This window comes from Octopus bimaculoides, chromosome 4, assembly GCF_046866305.1.
Source record: "Octopus bimaculoides isolate indiv1 chromosome 4, ASM4686630v1, whole genome shotgun sequence".
NCBI classification, from domain to species: domain Eukaryota; kingdom Metazoa; phylum Mollusca; class Cephalopoda; order Octopoda; family Octopodidae; genus Octopus; species Octopus bimaculoides.
Genome location: NC_142931.1, coordinates 85,476,563 through 85,500,562, shown reverse-complemented (window position 1 = coordinate 85,500,562; position 24,000 = coordinate 85,476,563). Strand labels below are relative to the sequence as shown.

The 24,000-nt window shown below is 34.0% G+C and overlaps 1 protein-coding gene across 3 annotated transcripts in view; it reads right to left on the bottom strand.

Annotated features, from left to right (window-relative positions):
* LOC128247685 (chitinase-3-like protein 1) overlaps positions 1–24,000 on the bottom strand; it is a 64,399-nt gene that overhangs the window by 25,382 nt on the left and 15,017 nt on the right. The window contains exon 1 of one of the 3 annotated variants that reach the window (XM_089350915.1): positions 23,249–23,683. The exons of the other annotated variants lie outside the window; for them this stretch is intronic. The gene's annotated coding sequence lies outside the window, so the exon portion shown is untranslated. Of the gene's footprint in view, positions 1–23,248; positions 23,684–24,000 lie in introns of those variants that run through there. 3 annotated transcript variants of the gene reach the window in all.

Genomic DNA, 24,000 nt, shown 5'->3' with positions numbered 1-24,000 from the left:
CACACACAACACCCTAACAAATATTAATCACACACATACACACTCACACAAACGTGCACACACATACACACACCATCCTACCATAGATAAAAAAACACACACATACTCATATACACATGCCACACACGCACACATACAGACATAGGCATACACATACATATGAACCATCACACACATACGTTTGATTACACACACACACACACACATACCACAAGGTATTTAAAACAACACACCCACTCAGACAGAGAGACACACACACACTCCCACACTCACACAAAACACTCCCACGCACACACACAGATGCACACATACATACACACACATACGCACACATACGTACACACCCTCACACACACACACACCACAAAGACGATCAAAACAACACATACACACTCAGATAAAGAGATATACGCACAGTCTCACGTACACACACCTAACATCCCCACCGACACAAAAAGCACTCAAACACACACTCATATACACATTCCACAATAAACTCTGGGACCAATAAAAACGGCACACACACACACACACACACACACACACACACACGGACACAAACACACATATATACACACACATAGAGATGTGCACAGAACCAGTCCCAAAAACCAGTGAACCATGACAGACTGTCACAGACCAACCAAAAATAAAAAAATCTTCTTTAACTCTTCTTCCCTCCCACCCCAGCTAGCCAGTCATACTGTCTCTTAAGACAGTAAAACATTCCTTCAATATACACAAGAGAAAAAGGCCAGGTCAGTTCCTTCTCAATTTTATTCGATTGTCAAAGAATATGTATGAGAATATGTATATGTATATGTATTTTTCCATATGTGTATTTTCATACACTGTTTTTAACACTGTTTTTAACAATTTCACCTTAATATGACAATCAGTATGTAACACTACAAAGTTCATACAAAGCTTTATACTTTAAATATATTTTATCATCAAAGAATGTATATATACATTTTAATACTCAGACTGTTTTTTAACATTTTTTATTATTCTCAAAGGCCTTTGATAATCTTTTTCTAAAAAGTGAAACCGGTTAAGTAAATAAATATTTTTTAAAAATAAGTGCATTTTCAAACTTTCTTTCATATATATTTCCACTCGTACGGTATTCCACAACTTTACTTTATTATATATATATATATATATATATATATATATATATATATATATATATATATATATATATATATATATATATATATATACATATATACATATATATATATATATATATATATATATATATATATATATATATACATATATATATATATATATATATATATATATATATATATATATATATACATATATATATATATATATATATACATATACATAGGCCAGGCAACCCTATCAAATCCCTTATCAGTAGAACATACCCTTTCAGTAGAACCCCCTGCACTGATAGGAACTGTATCGTATGTAGATTTAGCCCACAAACGAACTGCAAAACCAGAAATGTGGTCTATAGTATAAGATGTACAGAGGGACGATGCAGAAATAAGACAACGACATATGTAGGCGAAACAGCAAGGAGTATAGGGGAGCGGGCAAACGAACATTGGAGGGAACTTAAGGAAGGGAAGAACTCATCAGTTCTGTACCAGCACGCTGAGCAAGAACATAGAGGCTCAATCAACAACATAGAAATTAAAATCTTATCTACACATAGCAGTGATGCAGCACTTAGACAAATTACTGAAGCTACACACATAATAGAAGGGAAACCTAGCCTGAATAGGAAACTAGAATGGAACACTAACATACGCCACTAACAAACCACAGCATGTGACAACATGTTACCCATAAACCAATAATAGGAACAAAGTATAATACAATACATAGATAAACAAATGGAATTAAATACTACATACGTTAACAAAATTTAATTAAACACATTAAAAATTAAAAAAAATAAAAAAACACACACACACACACATGAACATATAAATAAATAAAAACTAATACAAATGAACACGTATTAACAGAGAATATAGGTGATACAGACACTCCCCATACACACATGCACTTACAAAAGACACAGACACATTGAAGGACACGCATGCGTAGACACATACAATAGGAATACAAAATACAAAATGGCTGATAGTTAGCAAGGTGAGACACACATAAGAAAGAAGGAAACAAAGGACCACTGATGAGGTCACAGAAGTGTGACGAAAGAACTCTGGCCGAAATAAGATTAAGATTAAGATTAATGTAATATAAAGCTGAAAAAAAAAAAAAAAAAAAATTAACACCAAATATACAGTGCGTGTGTTTTTATTGGCTAAACTGGCAATATGACCATCCCCAAGTACAACAACATATATATATATATATATATATATGTATATATAATGAAGGCGCATGGTTCAGTGGTTAGAGCGTCGAGCTTACGATCGCAAGGTTGTGAGTTTGAATCCCGGACCGCGCTGCGTGTTGTGTTCTTGAGCAAGACACTTTATTTCACGTTGCTCCAGTTCACTCAGCTGTAGAAATGAGTTGCGACGTCGCAGGTGCCAAGCTGTATCGTCTTTTGCCTTTCTTTTGGATAACACTGGTGGCGTGGAGAGGGGAGACCGGTATGCATGGGCGACTGCCGGTCTTCCATAAAGAACCTTGCCGGACTTGTGCCATGGTCAGTCATGACCGAAGGGGATCTCAGCATATATATATATATATATATATATATATATATATATATATATATATATGTATACATATATATATATATATATATATATATATATATATATATATATATATATGTATACATATATGTATATATGTACATATATATATATATATACGTATATATATATATATATATATATATATATATATATGTGTGTGTGTGTGTGTGTGTATGTATGTATATGTATATATATATATGCATATATATGTAGGTATATATATATATATATATATATATATATATATATATATATATATATATAGTGGAAGGTTTAGATTTAGATTCAAGATTGAATATGGTACTAATATTTAGGCACCAGAATATCGTATGGTATGGTATTATACAAAAACCATTCCAAAAGGATAGGTGATCAAAAAATCAAAATAAGCAACACGGATTTCAAAGATGATTGCAGTACGCACGTTTCATGCTACTCCAACATTGATATATTTAATTCTAATTCAAACTACTATAATATGGCCTTGTCTAAAGCTGGATATACCCCAAAAATTTATTTCCTTAGTCCTCGTAGGACATCTCTTCTTGATGCTGATAATATTAATAATAATGATAGTAGTACAAATGGTAACAATAACAACAATAATAATGATAATAATAATAATAATAAGCATAGATGTTATAACAAACCTAATAACTTAAGTAGTAGTAATAATGGACCAAATAAAAAACAACCCTATTTGCCTAAAAATTTAACTAATAAGAAAGGTAATAAAGTGTTCTTTAATAGTAAACTACATGCTAACACTAGTAATAAACCAATGTTAGTAGACAGTAATGTCGAATCAAATGATAAAAATAATAAGCATCCCACAACTAAAAGAACTACCAATCATAATAATAATATTGTTCTGGGAAGTAATAGTAATCAAAATACACCCCATACTCACCCACGCAATAAATTTAAGAGAAAAAATAAAAACTCTATCTGGTTAAATATACCCTTCAACTGTGCAATATCCACAAATATTTACAAAAAATTTATGAATATTTTACAAAAAATTTCCCTTCTTCCCACAGATATAGTAGAATCTTCTCTTGTCATACAGTCAGAATTTCTTACTCTACCCTTCCTAATGTACGTACAATCATAGCTAGGTTAAACAAAAAGAACATCAGGTCAGCTAGAATAAATGAAGTTAAAAATAGTGGTCATATGAATACACATAATAATCTAGCAAATACCAATAATGATGCTACTAATAATTATACAAATAGAAGTGAAAATAACAATGGCAAAAGAAATTATGAGGATAGTAACAATATGCTTAGTCCTACCAACCATAATTTCAACCAACAAATACAATGCAGCAGTAATGACGTTACGGTTTTAACTGAAGTTGATGATAGGCCCAACTCCGATGGAAATAATAGGGATCAAGGACCTAGTTCATATAATATCAATATGCCTAATGTTGAAGGAATAAGTCTAACTGATAGCACATCAAGAAACGAGTTAAATAATGATGGTAATAATCAATATATACCTAATAGTAGAATTGAGGAATTGATAAATGATATTAGTGTAAATAATTGTAGTAATAATAATAATAGAGATATTAGAAATAATATAGGTGGGGTTGATAACCCCACCATGTGCAACTGTAGAAAAAAGTCCCATCGTCCTTTATTTGGATTTTGTTGCACCCGTAACGTAGTGTACAGATGCATCATTAGTACAATAACCGAGAATTATATTTATATAGGATGTAGTATTAACCTGAAACAGAGAATATATAACCATAGGTCCTCGTTTAGACTTAGACATAAGGCAAATAGTACGACATTGGCAAGTAAAATTTGGGAGTTAAAAGATAATGGTATTAATTTTAGCCTTAAATGGGAAATTATAAGAAAAGCTCAACTTTATAGAAATAATAGATATGGATGCGAATTATGTTCTATGGAAATATATGAAATTTTTAAACTTAGAAATAATCCTAATCTAATCAATAATAGATTAGACCTTAGGGTATCATGTGTACACTGCTCTACTCGCACTTTTAAATTTAAAAAAAAAATAGTTTTTATAAAGTAGCTAAAGTTATCAAATTATAGTACTTTAACTTCTACCATGGTCATCTAGGACTATCAATTAGCACATATTTTAAAATTGGAAATTGAACCTTTTTAACATATATTCCTGATCTCTCACCTTAGCATTTAATCTACTTGTGATAAATATGATTTCAACTTTACTCCATAAAAGATTTTTTTCACACCACTTCTGCTATTGCTGCTAGTTTTCTCAATATGTATCTTAACCCTATCTAGCTTATAAGAATAGGAAATTCTCATAAGTTTTTTACTTTATTTAATGCTTGACTCTAAAAGTACCTTTATTGTTGCTGTTATTACAGCAATAGTTGTCTTGTTTTATTTTGTATTTTTAACTTAAATAATTATAATCCTTATGCCCTAAATTAATCGAATCCTTATTCAAATAATATTCTTTAATTAGCCCAGGTTAACCTTGAAACAAATTAATGAATAATGAAACTTTAATCAATCATCAGGTTCCTGTATTGAATATCCTTGTTATTTCCTAACACCTTTTTTCTTTTTTCAGTCCCTTAAACCTTAGTAAACACATTATTATAAACTAATATAAATCCGATACTAATTTTTAGTCACATTATAAAAATAAAGCTTACCTATGTGTCTCCTAAATAGTATCATTATTTTTAGCTAAAATTTCTTAAAATAATTCAAAATAGTTTTCATGAACCCAATATACTTAATATCCTTAAACTTTACACCCTATCTATAGCCCCTAAATTCAATACTGACATTACTTCATGATTTTTGTATAAACTAATTACATCTCATTTTATTTTATTTTATTAAACATACCTCTTATTGTTAAAATATTGGTTAAACTAATATTGTTATCTGTAACTATACTGATACTCTATTCAGACTAAAGGAAAATAACCTATTTGACCCATATACCTAGGGTTTTAATTCCTCAATATTTTGATAGTAGTAGAATGACCTGGTACCACTCTGACCAGAGAAACCTTTATAATCTAATACTCTTATAGCTATGTCCATGCATACTGCTTACACCTTCCCTTTACTTAGAAGTAATTGTCCCTTATGCTATCACCACTAGATAAGAGACAATAAAATCAGAGACAGTTAGAACTTTTGCCTAGAATCAATTACTAGCCTGATAGACTCGGCTATGTCAAGATGGATTTATGTATTCTTCCTCCCACTTGGATTTTTATGTATTCTTCCTCTCACTTGGATTTGAAATGTTGCCACAATTATAATATGTCTATTCTACTGTAATTTTCTGCATTTTCGTGCAGCTGAAGATTGCTCTTCATATTGCATTTAATGTAATGCTCGCATTACTTAAATAAATGGAGTAGCATGAAACGTGCGTACTGCAATCATCTTTGAAATCCGTGTTGCTTATTTTGAGATATATATATATATATATATATATATATATATATATATATATATAGATATATATGTGTGTGTGTGTGTGTGTGTGTGTGTGTGTGTGTGTGTGTGTGTGTGTGTGTTGTTACGACGAAAGGGGTATTGGTTTAGAATAACATTCTGTATATCTTACTTAACGTGGATATACTACAGAAAGCGACGGTGGTATTCGTCTTGAGAAAGTATTCGTACACACGTCTAGAGCTAAGAAGCACAGAAATGTATAAGTAGCAAATGAAAAGCGACTGGCAGTGGCGGTGGAATTACTGAATCCAGATTTCTCCCCGCCTGCTATTTGCGACACCGGTGATTTGTTAACTATTGTTTTTCTATATAAGTGGAGTCTAAATTTGTCTAAGCATGCTGCTGATAATGGATATTTGCTACCGATGCTGCGCAAAAATGCAGAAATCTTTGCTACCAAGGGATACTTGTTTGCGAGAGGTGACTATGCATTTTTTCTCCTCCTCTTATTGAACTAAGTGTGACAGGAAATTTAGTAGCATTAAAAGTATAAATCACAACATAAAACCGTTTCGATTTTCTATAGGATCAGCATCTTTTACATCTGAAATGCTGCAGGGGAAGTGTAAGCATGACAATACAAGTTCTGTTTTTTGCTAAATATTTGAAGTGTCTTGTCCGCAGATTCTTCTATTATAATCATTATCAGTATTATTGTTGCTGTTGTAGTTGTTTAGCTCAGGTTAACTTAATTTTGACCTATAACGTTTTGTGGCAAAATTTATATTTATTTATTTTGTATTTGATCAGTAAGTGTGGTTTCCTATTTGTTTCTATCTAGAAATCTAAGGAAATGACTACTATTCCCTTCAAACTTTGCTTTTGTTATCTGGAGATCAATGTTTTGAAACTAACCTATTTTCCACCACATTTCAGACAGATTCAGTGCTGAGTTGCTGAAGCATGAATATTGTTATAGCAAATATTCTACTCAATACCACAGATTTGCTTGTCAGTTGCTTGACCTTAACCACTTGAGCATGTCCTTTTGTGACAGACAATATGTGAACCTCTGATCATGAGCAGGAGTAGTGGGGAAGCATCATAACCATGTGTCGAGAGAGATTCTTTGAGGTTTGAATAAATGTAACAAATGCAAAGTTTGAAGGAAATATTTCCATTTTCCATACTTTCAAGGAAATAACAGTTGTTACCCAAGGACAAAAATCGTGCTATGCAGAGCAATCAAAGACATTTCGGAGAACTACTTCTAGCAAGTCAAGCAACTAGGTAGAGGTGTCCTCACTGGATCGAGGTGGAGGTTACTGATCTTGTTATTGATGTAAGGGGCCTATCGAACCTTTCCCCCCAAAAAGTGTTTCATCTTACAACGTTTACATCATGCTCTAATCGAATTCGTTTTTCGCTCCTTTAGAAAGTTGATAAATTAAATACCAGTTGTGAACGTGAATCAGTCATTTCAATCGAATACAAATCTATTTTACTTACTAACATATACAAATGTACGTAAGTTATTTATTTATTTATTTAACTATTTATTGTTGCTTTGACATGATAGAAACAAAATACAAGTTGCATACATCTGGAAATAAGTAATAAATGACAATGTTCCTTCGTGTGTGTGTGTGTGTGTGTGTGTGTGTGTGTGTGTGTGTGTGTGTGTTTGTGCGCGCACGTATGCGCACGTACTTGAGTGTGTGTTCTTGCGCGCGCGCGCGCGTATGGTATATGTGCGTAAGCAAAAGAGAAGTTAAAAGTCTGTGTGTCATTTATGTATGCATTTATGCATGTATTTATGTATGCATCTATGTGTGTATGGATGTATGTGTAGGCATTTTGAGAAAATTGCTTAGAAATTGTAAAGCAAAACATAGCAGACAGTTAAAATAACATCTGTAGATGTGCGCAAAAAAATATCTTCCCGAATCTTCAATTGTTATGTAAGTTAGTAATGTGCGTGCATATATATATATATATATATATATATATACATACACACTATATGTATGCATATATATTTATACGTACATACATACGTACAGACATATATGCATACATACTTATATACATACATACGTACGTAATTTTGTATGTATGTATGTACGTATGTATGCATGTATGCATATTGCCAGGGGAGCTTCCAGAATTATTTTCACCAACGAGCAATTCACACGTGGATGGATGTAAACCGACAGATTTGTGTTGTCTATGAAACACACTGGTTTTATGTATGTGTTCGTGTGTGTATGCGTGTGCGTGTATGTAAGTGTATGTGTGCGTGCCTACACACACGTGTGTACCTACAAACATATGTGTGTATACGTACATACACACGCACACACACACACACACACATATATATATATATATATATATATATATATATATATATATATATATATATATATATATATACTGTATATATACAGTATGTATATATATATATATATATATATATATATATATATATATATATATATATATATATATATATATATATATATATATGTTGTATACGTAAATATATAAACACACTCACACACAACTTTTTTTACTAGTATTTATAAATATGTTTGTTTATTTGTCTTTCTGACATCTATATCACTATATTTCTGTCAGCTTTTTGTTTTTCTTTTGTCCCTGTCCTATCTTAGTCTCTTCATGCACATCCTCGTTTTATGCGTGCATTTTTTTTTTTTTAGTTTCTGCATGAATATATGAATGTGTGTGCGTGTGTGTATATGCGTGTATGTGCATGTGCGTATCTGTGTGTGTAGGTGGGATTGTATATGTCTGTCTTTCTTTGCTCTTTCCAAATCATTAAGAACATCAATACGTTGCACAGACTGCTTTAACTATATATCAAATATGAGAAGTATACCTACAATTGCCTTAACACTTTAACGACGATGACAGAAGCAGAAAATATAGGTAAATACCGTACCTTAGAATTCATGCAAGTAACTAACCTATCCATCTGTTTTTCAGCCAGTCCTTTAGTTTATCTGTCTAGCTATATGTCTGCATGTTCGTATATGTATGTGTATGTATGTCTAATCTATCTATTTATCTGTTTAGCTATCTGTCTCTCTGTCTGTCTGCGCATACCCCTGACACATTTTGCTTCGTTCGGCTATGCCGTGAAACCAAGCAATAAGAATATGAGTACTTCAGTATTAACAATTCACTCAAAACAATGCTAAATCGCTTTTCAATAACATGAATCTCAGCCTTCTGCACCATTAACACATTTACAGTGGCATGCATAACACATGCCTCTGCGGTAATGAACCGGATCGTAACAGACCTAGATTTTCCAGTCTGTGACACAAGAATATTCTAAGACAAAAATAAAATAGCGCTGCGTAAAACATAAGCTTGAAACCCAACGATAGTATAATCTGCGAACAAAATGTAATGAAGGAGTAGTTTAAAAAGGAAGTTATTAATGTTATCCTCTATTTTCCCAACACGCGAAAACAGCCGACAATGTTGATTGTGTTCGTAAAAAGGGGATTACAAAATGCTCTCAAGACATTAGACTAGGGTTTTATAAGATTAAAAATCTAAACCTACATTAATAGTGAGAACATACACACTAATGATGCATTAGTATGCTCATTTAAGAGAAGATAATTCTTTACAGACTCTTCATCCTGACAACCACTAGGCATTTGCTGCACCAGAAAATGCAAATCTGAAGGACGAGGCAATTAATCGGAGTGTCTCAGAAAACTAGGAGTCCAGTACTAATTCATGTATACTGTGGCGGAATGTCAATAAATATTATAGGTTCAGTTGCTTTACCCGAAGAATTATAATTGTTTCTAACATGGGCACAAGAACTGCGGTATGTATATGTTTTGTGTGTGTGTGTGTGTTTATTTATGTGTGTGCTGTGTGTGTTATGTGTGCTCTGTGTGTGTGTGTGTGTGTGTGTGTGTGTGTGTGTGTGTGTGTGTGTGTGTGTGTGTGTGTGTGTGTGTGTAAGGTTGCGTGGTAAGAAGTTTCCTTCCCATCCACATAGTTCCGGGTTCAGTCCCATTGCGTGGTAATTTGGCCAAAATCCTTCAGTGTGGTGCCCTAGCATTGCCGCAGTATAACAAGTGAAACAAATAAAGGAAATATATATGTCTGGTCACTTGTGAGGTCTCTCATGAGTACTACTGGTAACATGGAATCCAGAACAACGTTTTGTATGGTCAGGTCATCAGCAACTAAACCATCACCTCTTCCACACACATATACACACTCACACACTACGTTTGCTTAGGGTCGCTAGAAGCCAGCAGGGCTAAAAACAAGACCTGTCAAAAGGACAGATGAGCCTAGTGTAGGTTCATCGACTATCTAGTAGTAGCAAGGACCCTCAGAAATTCTGGGTTGGTGTCCGGCATGCTAGAAGACCACTAGGAGTGAGGCACCCTTTAGTTTTTGTTAAAAATTATCTCTAAGAGAAGGTCACTCTCGTATAAAACCAGATATGAAGGGAATGGCATTGGACATTTTAGGAATCTTTTACTTATGCTTCAGATCATGGCACTCCTACACCCCTAAGCCTGCGAACCTTACTGGCACTCAATATCTTGCACTGGTTTGTTTCTGGATCATGTCAATGGGTGGAGAGGGTCTTGTGGGGTGTTGTGCAAGTCTTATTGGGCCTAAAATCTTAGGTTGTGCAATCGGTGGCGAGCTGACTTTCCGATACCAGGTAGAATAGGAGAGCAGCGCAGCAAGCAACGGAAACGTGAGTACGAACCCGAGTGAATTCGACCCTAAGTGCAATACTGATTAGCACAGTCATTGCCGACATATCGCACAGGCAATAGTCAGTGGTGGTCTTCTTCGGACAACCATAATATATATATATATATATATATATATATATATATATATGAAGAGAGAGAGAGAGAGAGAGAGAGAGAGGGAGAGAGAGAGAGAGAGAGAGAGAGAGGGAGAGAGAGAGAGAGAGAGAGAAACTGTAAAGAAAACATGACGTGTACACACAAACACATGCACGCAAACGCACTCTCATACACACGCACATATACAGACATACACATATTTCGGTTGACCATAACGTAAGATTATATGCTGTTTAAAGTTTTATCTAAATAGCTTATTTTAGTGACTCAACAATGTAACCTTTTCCTTTAACCTATTTTCTTGTTTCGAATACTTTATCGTGATTCGTTTCATTGTAACAACGCTTAGTTAAGGCAACTCTTTTTTTTTTTTTTTTTCGAGTACAGATGCTTTCGATCAATATATCCTTCGAACATTTGTTTCCGATAAACTGAGACCACAGTCATCACTTACACGTACATACATACAAAAAACGGTAGCTTGAAATGTAGACAAAATATAGGAAGGACGAGGTATTGGCCAGAAATCTAGTGGAGGAAAGGAATTGAGAAATTGTGACGTTCATGACTTTCCCAAGAATATCGCGCGTGTAAATGAAATGAAAAAGTTCTCACCAAATCGAAGACTTGTTTTGATGCTGTATTAAAGAATTACCATTATATATGTTTATGTTTGCAGGTACGCATACAAACCTAGACATGCGTATGCGCGTACATGCAATCGCAGTCAAACACAACACAACACAACACAACACACACACACACACACACACACACACACACACACACACACACACCACATATATACATACTCACACAAACACGCACACTCACACACACACACCTACAGATGTACACACAGACAGACAAATGCGCACTATCATACACGTATAAAAGCATAGACATACACACGCACTCTCATAGACAGTCGCACGCATACTGATACACACGCATAAATGCAGATGTACCCGCACATATCGCGACAATATGTTTATATTTAGAAACAGATATACATACGTTGTTAAAATATGAAGAGAAGCATGAATTTTGATTAGAAAACCAATTGTCTATTTACATTGTGCAGGAAATGATGCAAAGACTGCACAGTAACTGCCTAAAAATGTTATTATATTAACTTGGCAAACTGTTGGCTTATTTTACCGAGCTTTAGTTCCTGAATCGTCAACCTAACCCAACAGTAGACAAAGCAACATTTTACGTCGACAAAGACACATAAATGACATTAGATATTTGTGGCAGATTTAGCAGCCGATTTGTAGCCAGCCAAGCAGAGGGCGTCATTTCACGCTCATAAACATGGCCTTGTAATTAAAATGTTTGTATGTCAAATACATGTTTTGTGGAGAAGAGTTTTCGGCGGCTCCGTCGCGTTGCACAGTGGAAAGAATTTACTCTCTGCTGTTGTAGCATCTAGTTGACCAATACATACATACATACATACATACATACATACATACATACATACATACATGCAAACATACATACATACATACATACATAAACTCTGTACAGTAGTAGAAATCAGCTGTCCTGCGGATGTCAACATCCCACTAAAGATTAGAGAAAAAGAGAACAACTACGCCGAGCTACTGGGAAATTTACAGATACTCCACCCAGACTACAAGTTCAGATTCATACCCGTGATTGTTGGGGCATTGGGATATGTAACGAACTGCCTCAACAAAAACCTGGAAAAATTAGGGTTCTCAAAACCTGAAAGAAAAAGGCTGATTAGAAGACTACAGATTCAAGCCATCAATGGAACTGTAAAGATATGTAAAACTTTCCAAAAATTTAGCACATAAATACATATGCATGCATCTAGACATAAAAACGCATCCATAAAACAAACATACAAATCTGCGCATACACTAACACCAAATACTGCGCACACACACATATGCACAAATACCTAGATGATGTTGATAAAAGTTCCAATGAAGGAGCCTTGAATCTATGTTAGAGTCCGGCTCTTTCTCTATGGACAAGAAATACAGAAATGAAACTGATTGATAACATACATACATACATACATACATACATACATACATACATACATACATACATACATACATACTAAACAACAGCAGTAAAAGTAAATATACAAATGCAGTGCTGAAAAGTGAAGTGAACAACATTGTACGAGTTAGCAGTGAGCTCCTCAAGAAACATTCTCTACCTGATGATCTCTCATACAGCCCCAAAACAGTTGGGCTCTCTTACCTCAGAGAAGACCTGGATGGAAAGCACTCAGCATACACAAAAAATGACTATGCATGGGTATGTTGCCCGTAAGCTTGAAGAAGACAGTAGAATTGAAATGAAGCGCAGCCTCTCTTGGACAAAAACCACTATGTCACATCACACTTTGAAGGCTATGCGTTTGCAATCCAGGAACAGAAGATTGCCACAAAGAACCTGGTGAACAAGAGAAACAGTGACGCTCTTGTAATCCCAAGGTGTACCGTATGTGTAGACAATGTCATGTTTCTGTGGAAGACATCACGCATGTGATTAGCAGCTGTCCTAAAATGCCGTCACGGTACTACCTCCCTATGCGACACGATGTTGTTGCTAAAACAATTTATAATGCCATCCGCAAAAAAAGTCTGTCCTGAAATAAACTTAGAAAATCCCTCTGTTATGGAATACATTCATAAACATTAACTCAAGGAATACTGGTAGCGTATTCCCAACAAAACATCTGTCAAATGTAAACATAACAGGCCGAATATTGTTGTTTAGGATAGAGGGGCAAAGGTATGTACCATTATAGAGGCCATATCTCTTTGAAAATCAAAGAAAAAGAGGATATCTATGGACAACTGCTTCGAAACCTCCAGCTTCTATATCCAGACTATGAATTCATATTCATACCAATAATAATTAGAGAACTAGGTTTTGTTAGTAAATGCTTAAAATAGAATCTAGATAAACTGGGATTTTCACAAAGAAAAATCGACCGGTTAATTCGTACATTATAAGTGCAATCTGTGAATGGAACAGTAAAAATATGTAAGCCTTTTTTCAAGTTCCAAATATGAATTTATTAACTACATCCCAAAGATGGAGCCTTGTATCTTTGTTGGAAACCGGCTCCAGTGGAAGATTCATAATAATTAATAGAAGAGACATACGTACAAACAAACATACATATGTACGTATGTACATACATACATACATACATACACACAGGCATACATACATACACATACATGTATGCATACATACATACGTACATATATGCATGGATACACACAAATACATACATACACACACACACATAGACAAATACATTCATAATGGTCAATTTAAAGAATTTCCTATCATGCGGATTCCTGTTATTAAAATTTCCGTAATGTATTATGTTTCAGAGTTGGATAAATGGTTGTTTGTTGAAAGTAAATCAATTATATTGCGAACGGTTCATTTTTATCATTTAAGAACACATAATGAAAGACATAATAATCCTTTCTATTGTAGGCAAATGGCCTGAAATTTTGGGGGAGGGTGTAAGTCGATCTCATAGATCCCAGTACTCGACTGGTACTTAATTTATCGACCCTGAAAGGATAAAAAGCAAAGTCGACCTCGGCGGAATTTGAACTCAGAACGTAGCGACAGATGAAATACCATTAAGTATTTCGCCCGGCGTGCTAACGATTCTACCAGCTCGCCGCCTTTAAGAAAGACATTGTAATGACACCCACTAATAGACAGTTATAATAGGAATTTTATAGCAGGCAGTTACAATAGCTATTATTATGAAAAACAATCGATAAGGGAATGTGATAGTTTTGTGAGTTCTTAAATATCTAAAAATGACCATTTTACGAACCTAATTGTTAACCTGTATATATTCATAGGCTCACATTTACAAATCTCATTTTTAAATACTTTTGTTTTTCTATTTTATTCCCACCGCTCCTAAACAAGGTTTTGGTTCAATGCAATTCCTCGTATACAAACAGGAACATTGAATAATACCGTATGTCTTACTAAAAACATGAAATAATAACCGTAAGATATGAGATAATATCTGAAATTACAACGATTCAATTAAGACTGATTTAATGTTGAATAGCCACAAAACGTATTTATATTTTCACAAATTAAGTTAAGGTAATTAGAAATTTATAAAGATGTATATTAAAAATCCTAAAGTGTTTTTCAAAAGTCACGCATAGATGTCCATATTTTTCGCCATCTTAACCAGCATAAACTCAGAAGTCCTATGACTTACTTCTATTTCTCTCTTTATTTCTAGATTGAAGTTTTTAAGAGTCACAACTAAGGCTTTGTGCTTGTCTTTTTAAGCCAAATTTTTAATCATTCATTGGTTTCAGTCTTTGGACTGTGGACATACTCGGGATACTTCAAAGGTTTTAGTTTTATTCTATTATCGTAATTCCATCCAATCTATGGTGCATTACGGGTGTATAAACCATTCTTGTACTCGACTGGTACTCTATTTTATCGACAGAATAAAAAAAACGATGTTGGCCTCTGCAGGTCTTGAACTCCTAATGTAAAGAGCCGTTACTAGATACTGCAAGGTATCTAATTATTGCACCGACCCCGATCATATTTATTTCAATCAGTTCTATACCGAATCATAACTCCAGTTTACAGGTGTAAACATAAACACAAAACACAGGATAGACACATGCACACACACGCACACACAGAGAGTAAAAAGTGCTCAATACATATATTAGTGGCATGTGTTAAAGGCATCAAACGAAGTACATATACGACAGCCTTTGCATTGTTTCCATCTACCCAGTTCTTCTTACGATGAACGATCAACCCGAGATCATAAGAGTAACCACTTTCCCAAGGTGCCATGTAATGTGATTGTGAAGCGAACGTCTTAACTACGCGGCTATGCCTTGTGCACATTTCTAGCAGACAGTTTGATGTAACATAGCTGAACGTTTTCTACGTATGCAAAACAACAAAGGTGGTCCTAGATTCATACAATATACTGAAACTAACTCTCTTGTTCTTCTTTCTGCTGTTCCTCTTTCTCCAAACAGTGATTGTTTTTATTTATTTTTCCCTCATGTGTTCTTTTCTTTTACTTGTTTCTCTTTTAGCTTTTATTTGTCATGCACGATTTTTTGTTGTTTTTTTTTTTTGTTATTTACTTTTCATTTCTCCTCCAGGTGTAAATATAATAGTACGTCTTTTAGATGGTTTTTGGATCGTGTGATAACAGTTAAACTGAAAGATGAACGACAAAATGCCTAATCTCTCTCGCTCTCTGTATCTCTTTCCTCTTCTCCTTCCCATTCTCTACCTCCTCTCTCCCTCCCTTTCTTTTCTCTCTCTCTCCCTTCTTCCTCTCTCCCTCTCTCTCTCTCTCTCTCTCTCTCTCTCGCCTTCTCTTCTTCCTTACACGTGCATGTATCTACGAATTTTTGAACTATTATTCTCTCTTCTGTGTCTACCTGCTCCTAGCAGCTGGAACGCATCTCATATATGTATGTGTGTGTGTGTGTGTGTGTGTGTGTGTGTGTGATGCGTTCCAGCTATATGTGTGCGTGTGTATGTGTGTGTGTAAATGTGTGTGTGCGCGTGTGTCTGTGTGTATATAGAAACATATATACATACACATATATATATATATATATATATACATGCATATATATACATATATGCATAAATGTACAAAGGTATGCAAACACACACCCGTATATATTTACATGTATGTATATATATACATATACACATATATATATAAACATATATATATGAATATACATATATAAATATATGTGTGTATATATATATATGTATATATGTATATATGTATGTATATATATATATATATATGTGTGTATGTGTATATATATATATATATATATATATATATATATATATGTATGTATGCATGTATATATATATATATATATATATATATATATATATATATATATATATATATATATATACATACATATATGCTCTCAGTTGTGGTCACCACACAGTGTTAAGCGGACAGCAGAACTCGAGGCAATTCAGCGGCACTATACAAAAAAGATCGCCACAGTCCAACAGATGAACTACAGGGAGCGACTGAAGGCACTAGGTCTCTACTCCCTGGAGCGCAGGCGGGAGAGATATGGTAATAATATACATATGGAAAATACTGGAAGGACTGGTGCCAAACTTTGGTATCAAGTACTACAGGAATGCCCGCACGGGTCGCCACTGCATGGTGCCAAAGGTACCGTCCACTGCATCTCACATAAGAACGAGATACTGCAGCAGCCTCGGTTTCAGAGGACCTCAGCTCTTCAATGCCCTGCCAAAACATTTGAGAGACATGCAAGACATGGATGCGGAGGTCTTCAAGACAAAACTTGACGCTTTCCTCTCCACGATACCAGACGAACCAATGGCTCGTAATGAGAAGCAGTTTAGGGCAGCTGTGTCAAATTCTCTTATACACCAGATGTGCCATCAAAACTCTTGATTGGACCATGTCAGGTGGGGGAGAAGAGCCATGCAAGGAAAGTGAAAATCACGGTGGTGCACCAGCATGACCGCAGCCACTTGGCTGAAACACATAAATAAAAAAAATTTAAAAAATACATACATATACATACATATATATATATATGTGACTGAACACTATTCAATTTTTTTTCTCCGTGTTTTTCTCCTTGTCTCCGTATTCTTTCTGTTGAAGAGCGTAGCTCGAAACGTCAAAGACTTTCCGTATTCCCGAGCGTCATACTAATATATACTTTTGTTATTTACACCACCTGTCCTCGTCTGTTGTTATTATTTGTATATTCTCCCATATATATATATGTATGTATATATGTATAAATGTACATATATATATATATATACATACATATATATATATATGTGTGTGTGTGTGTGTGTGTGTGTGTGTGTGTGTGTGTGTGTGTGTGTGTGTGTGTGTGTGTGTGTGTGTGTGTGTGTGTGTGTGTGTGTGTGTGTATAAATATATATATGTATATAAATATATAGAATTAAGGAGGAGAGAAAACAAATTCAAATGTCGATGTATATATTCACTCAATCCATATTAACGAAATTCTCAATGGTATACAAAATACATACATAGATGCATTCATTTATATGATATATAACAATTTTTTAATAATTTATAAATACATACATATACACGAAAATTTATAAATATATAAAAATTCATAGACATATAAAAATTTATAAACACATAAAAATTCATAAATATAGATATATCAAAATATAAGTCCATAAATATCCGAATGTTCGAATTTGAATCAAGGAAGAGGAGGATAAAGCGAATGTAAAATGATTCATAAGGAATCTGAAATATGCATAAAATCTATGTATATAGTCTTACGGCCGTTTCGAAAAGATATAAGTTACTATGGGCGAGCTAACTCCAACCATAGTAATACTCCGTATGTATATAAATATATATATATACGTGTGTGTGTATATAAATATATATATATACGTGTATATAATATATATTATATGTGTGCATATAAATATATAGATAAATATATATATCTCTCGTTCTTCCTCTTTACTACTACGTATCTCGCTTTACCCCTCTCGTTCTTCCTCTGTTACTACTACGTACCTCTTTTTTCCCCCTCGTATTTCCTCTCTTTCTCTTTTCCCCTGTTGCTCACCTATTCTTCTACTTCCTCCCTTTGTTTCTCCCTCTACCACTCTCTCTACCGGCATGGTCACATGCTTCCGGTCAATAATCCTTTCCTTCCTTGGCTTTCGCCAAGCAACGGACGCACCACTTTGTCTCTCTCGGGTTCGTGCCTCATCGCGTTCATACACACATAATTTTTCTCGTCTGGCCGTAAAGCCTTTTCTGTTTGTTTTCCTGTCTTGTTTTTTGTCCGCCACTACATTCCTCCATGGCTAGATTTAATTTGCGTATACAAATTTAATCTGCGATCCATGGGACGAGCCGTTTTAACGATGCGTCCTGCCCAAGCTCGTCGAAACGCCGGTGTTAAAACGTGGGTAGATGATGAAGTAGAATGTTCTCTATGTGGCTCGTGTGTTCTCGTCTACGTTTGTTTGCAATGTCCTGTACCCAGATATGCACCTATACATACAGGTGGATGTCGGTATGCACATACCTGTACGTATATATGCATATACTCATTTACTATTTGTTTTTATATATATATATATATATATATATATATACATACATATATATATATATATATATATATATATATATATATATATATATATATATATATATATAATCAAAATAAGCAACAGGATATCAAGAGATGATGCAGTACGACCGTTTCAAGCTACTCCATTTAATTGAACAATGCAATCATTTCAGTAACTTAAGTGCGGGGCTATACATATATACACATATATTACACACATATACAAATATATACATATATATATATATATATACATATATATATATATATATATATATATATATATATATATATATATATATATATATATATATATATATATATATATATATATATATATATATATATATATATATATATTTGTATATATATATATATATATATATATATATATATATATATATATATATATATATATATATATATATACATGGAGATGAAATTCAACTGCTGCAAAAGAAAAACTCTTGCATTGTTTTACAATCGCTCAGCTATTAACCAATTTAATTAAACATTTAGCATCTGACAAAATTGCAGACAATCTTCAAAACCAAAATATTGTACATTAGAAGAACGAGAGTTATTGTTCAACATTCAGTGACAGTCTCTATTCCAATTTAATTCATGTTTTCTTTTTTTTTTTTTTTTTTTGAAATGCAACAGGCACTATATTTCAGGGAGTCGGATGTTGTAGGTTAGTGTTAGTACAGTTTGGTCATCAGATCATATTGAAACGATGCGTTAAATGTTTTTGACATGCTTTTTAATTCTACTTACGTTACTTTATTAACTTAATTGAGAATTTAGTGCCAAGTGATATATTTGAAAAAAATCCTAGTCTCTGTGATATAGGAGACATCTATTAAGGAAAGACTTTCTCTCTGATTCCCCTTAATGCAAAATTTTACAAGAGAAGAGATAGAAGAATGTAGTGTTAGAGCTGTTAAATTTAAAAAGAAGGGTGTATGATGTGCTTCTTATGCAGCCATACTTGAATCCGAGTGCTGAGTGTAATGTATAAAATTGGTTTGGTAATTTGAAATTTGAAACTGTAACATTAGAGTAAAGGATAGAGTTCTTTAGCGCAGCAGTATTTGTAACGAAGAGCATCAATCATATGATTGATGGGTGCTTTGGAGAAAGAAATAATAAGAGTAAGAAGTACCACGTAACAGACGATCGTATAAAGTGAATTTGAGTAACGGCAGCAAATTCATAGAGCAAAGCTCATTATACGAGAAGTGTTAGAACTGCAAGCAAGAAGACACAGTACGACACTGGGTTAAAAATTCATCAATTTTCGTGAGATTTTTTTTCTTTTTTCCTACATACGATCCAAGATAGTCTTGTTGCGTTGTTTGGCCCTAAGTCGGCCTTATTTAAACAAATTTATGATCAAAGATGTTTCAGTCATAGATATCCCTATCCCATCTTTTTTTCTTTTTCATACGTTATGTGCCTCGGTAACATTTCCAAAGTGTTCTTTTTTTAAGACGGTAGGGTGTAATCTGAAGAAGAAATGGCTGCTATTTCTAACAGTTCACTGACAGAGTAGAAGATTTTTGTTGCTATTAACTGAAAGAGGAGCATAATTACAGACAGGAGAACGTATTCAATATCGTGATGTGTTTAATCGAACAGTTATTCTAGGGTTCATTATGTTCTGTGATCTCAAATGGAGATAACTGGAGATAGCCATGTGCATAAGAAAGTAGATATTTTTAGCTGACTATTGTTCATGAAATTTGGCAGTGTAGTGGTGTTTGTTTTTCCCGCTGGTAACTTTAGTATGTTGTGAGTTTAAGCATTGGAAATCATTGGAATATGTGATGAAAATCTTTATTGCTGAAAGACGTGCTGGTTTAAGAGAAGTTATTGTTAGTTTCGTGCAAGCCTTTGGGAAAGTCAATGTGGGTTCTGACTAAGAGTCAGGAAGCGACAGTAATTATCAAATATATATTCAAATATCTGTACAGTAAAATCAAATTGAAGAAAGCATCAGTAGCATTGTTTTTTTAAACATAAAATGGTTGTTGTAATGAAAACCAGAACAGAAAACAAAACGCTCGGAATGTTTCTAAAATGAAAACCAGAACAAAAAACAAAACGCTCGGAATGTTTCTAAAATGAAATATGATTCAGTTTTAATTAGATAGTGACTATGATGTTTTCAGGCTCCTTTAGATTAGTGAGATTTATGCCGCTTATGTTCAGCATGAACTGTAGGTCGATGCATGAATAAAAAGTATTTTCAGGATCTTCGTGACTGGTGAAAGGAAGAAAATTATCCTTAAACTAGAGATCTGTCTGAATGCTTGCAACAGACTGACATCTGCTAAAGAACCCAGCAACCAAGTTTTGATGTTAACCCGGTTAACCTATTAAGTCTAATTATTGCCATCCCTCAAATATTAAAAATACAAAGAACCGGAAAATAAAGAGCCAAAACAAACACAAACAATCTATAAAATCCGCTCATTCACTACTGGAAAATAATTCCAGGGATTTAGAGTTTCTGCGAGAAAAGAACTAGGTGGCATGCTTAGTACGAGGTATGGAATATGAACACAGTATGGGGGATGAGGAGAAATGTTTGGGATAATGAGAAAGGTGTGTGATGAATCAGCTTGGAGAGAAGTGTGTAGAGTTTAGTCTGGAGAAGTAATGGAAGCTATTGCAGTAGTGACAGAAGGAAAAAGAAATGCATCTGTGTGCTAATGAGTATAGTCTGCTAGGAAATTAATCTTTACTAATTAGCAGAGAAGTATAGAATGAAAACCGCAACAGTCACACCGTCCTGTGGATCCAATCAATACACTAATAGAGGTGTTTGTTGGGTTTTATAGAGAGTAGCAACTGAGCATGGCAAACATAGTCAACTAATTGCAATGTAGATTTTTCCCCCACTAATGCTGTATGTGCAGTGTTACTATGAGAGATCGTCAGAAACTTTGCATTAATTAAGATTGCACAAGCGTTAAATAAAAGCACAGAACGTATAAATTTCGTTTGGGTTTATTTGTCGGTTATTTCATTTGCAATCCCCCGGGGAAATTCTAGATTATCAATGTTACTGAAATGTACACATATAAAACGAATTCTTTTGCGCAGTCAAATTATGCATCGTATGGAAGAGAAAAGAATTAACGCAGCGGACAGCGAGATAAAGACAGTAATTTTTAGCATGTGCAATGATAAAGTCAAAATATGATACGCTTCCACCATTCGCCTGTATACAAAATATGCGTTGTTATCAATTATTGTTAAAATAAACAACGTCTTAGAGAAAATTAGCTAATAACATCCAAACTAGTATCTTAGAAAAACATCGAAATATGAAACAGTCCAGAACTGAATTTTGAATAAATAATATGCATTTCAGAAACTTTTGCTCCATCCTCATAAATATTGTAAAAACATTATCTAGAATCTAACGGATTACGAGAGGTATTGAATACTATGTAAACTAATACTAAACCTTACTTCTCCACTTTTATCCATAAAAGATGTTTAAATATAATTGTAGAGGCCGGTTTTAAGCGATTTTGCAGTCTTATTGAAGACATCACTACCTGCGTATTTAGTTTGTCTTTTGTTCGGGTTTTTTTCTAAATTTCTTTCTTTTGTATTAATTTCAAAATTGTAACACAATAAACAATTGAATAACAGACAGCCGTGTGTTCATCTTTATAGGTTTGTGAAGTCTGAAGGTAGAGAATCCTTATTTTATACGTCTTAAATGGCGATGGGTGACACAGAAGGTAGATTGCCAAACTATATTGCGGTACTTAGTTACAGCCACGTACTTTATGAATTTAAAATTCGCTGGAATTTTAGTTTTGTATTCGGTTCTTCCAGGATCGATGAATTAGAATTACATATTTGATTGATTCTATTGACTCTATGTTCCCCTTATAAATCTGTAATATTATACCAAAGTGAGAATTTAATATTGGTGGGTAGATTGGGAGAACAAACAAAAAGTGTGCAGTATTTACCGGTGGTCATTTACATTCCTAGTTCAAATCTGGCCGCAGTCAATTTGCCTTTCATAAACTTCGCATTGCTTCATGTTCTTACAAATTTGTTCTGCTTTTGTAGAATCTACACAGAATATGTGCAAAGTTATGTGTGCATATGTGTGTGCTTTCTTTGAGATTTATTTCAGTTCTACATAAACTCCAGGCCGCTAACAACGTGAGAATATTCATTGAGCAACGTAGTTCCAGGAGTTTATAAATATGTGGTTGAATTAGCGGGTGCATTTCTATAAGTTAATGCTCCGGCATTTATGATCTGTATGAACAGAACTCTTTAATACTTAGGCATTTGTGGTGTGCGTGAATACTTTTTTTACATATGTGGCTTTGTAGATGCATACAATCATGTGTGCGCATATTTCATTTAAAGAATCTCAGTGTATGTGTGTATCTGTGTGCGTGTGTGTGTGTGTGTGTGTGTGTGTGTGTGTGTGTGTGTGTGTGTGTGTGTGTGTGTGTGTGTGTGTGTGTGTGTAAACAACATTCAATACATGTTAACAAAATCGGTACGGCGTCGAACAAAGTACCATGCAAATCACGTTGTGGTCAACTTTGTCTTTTAATTTTCTAGGGTCAATTAAATAAAGTACCAGTGAAGCAGAAGAATTCAATAAATCGACCAGAGCCCACTTATCAAATTTGTGGCTTTGTGCCTATGTTAGAGGATACCCTGGTATCTGTGATGTTTTCTGTTGACTCTCGGGTAGTTC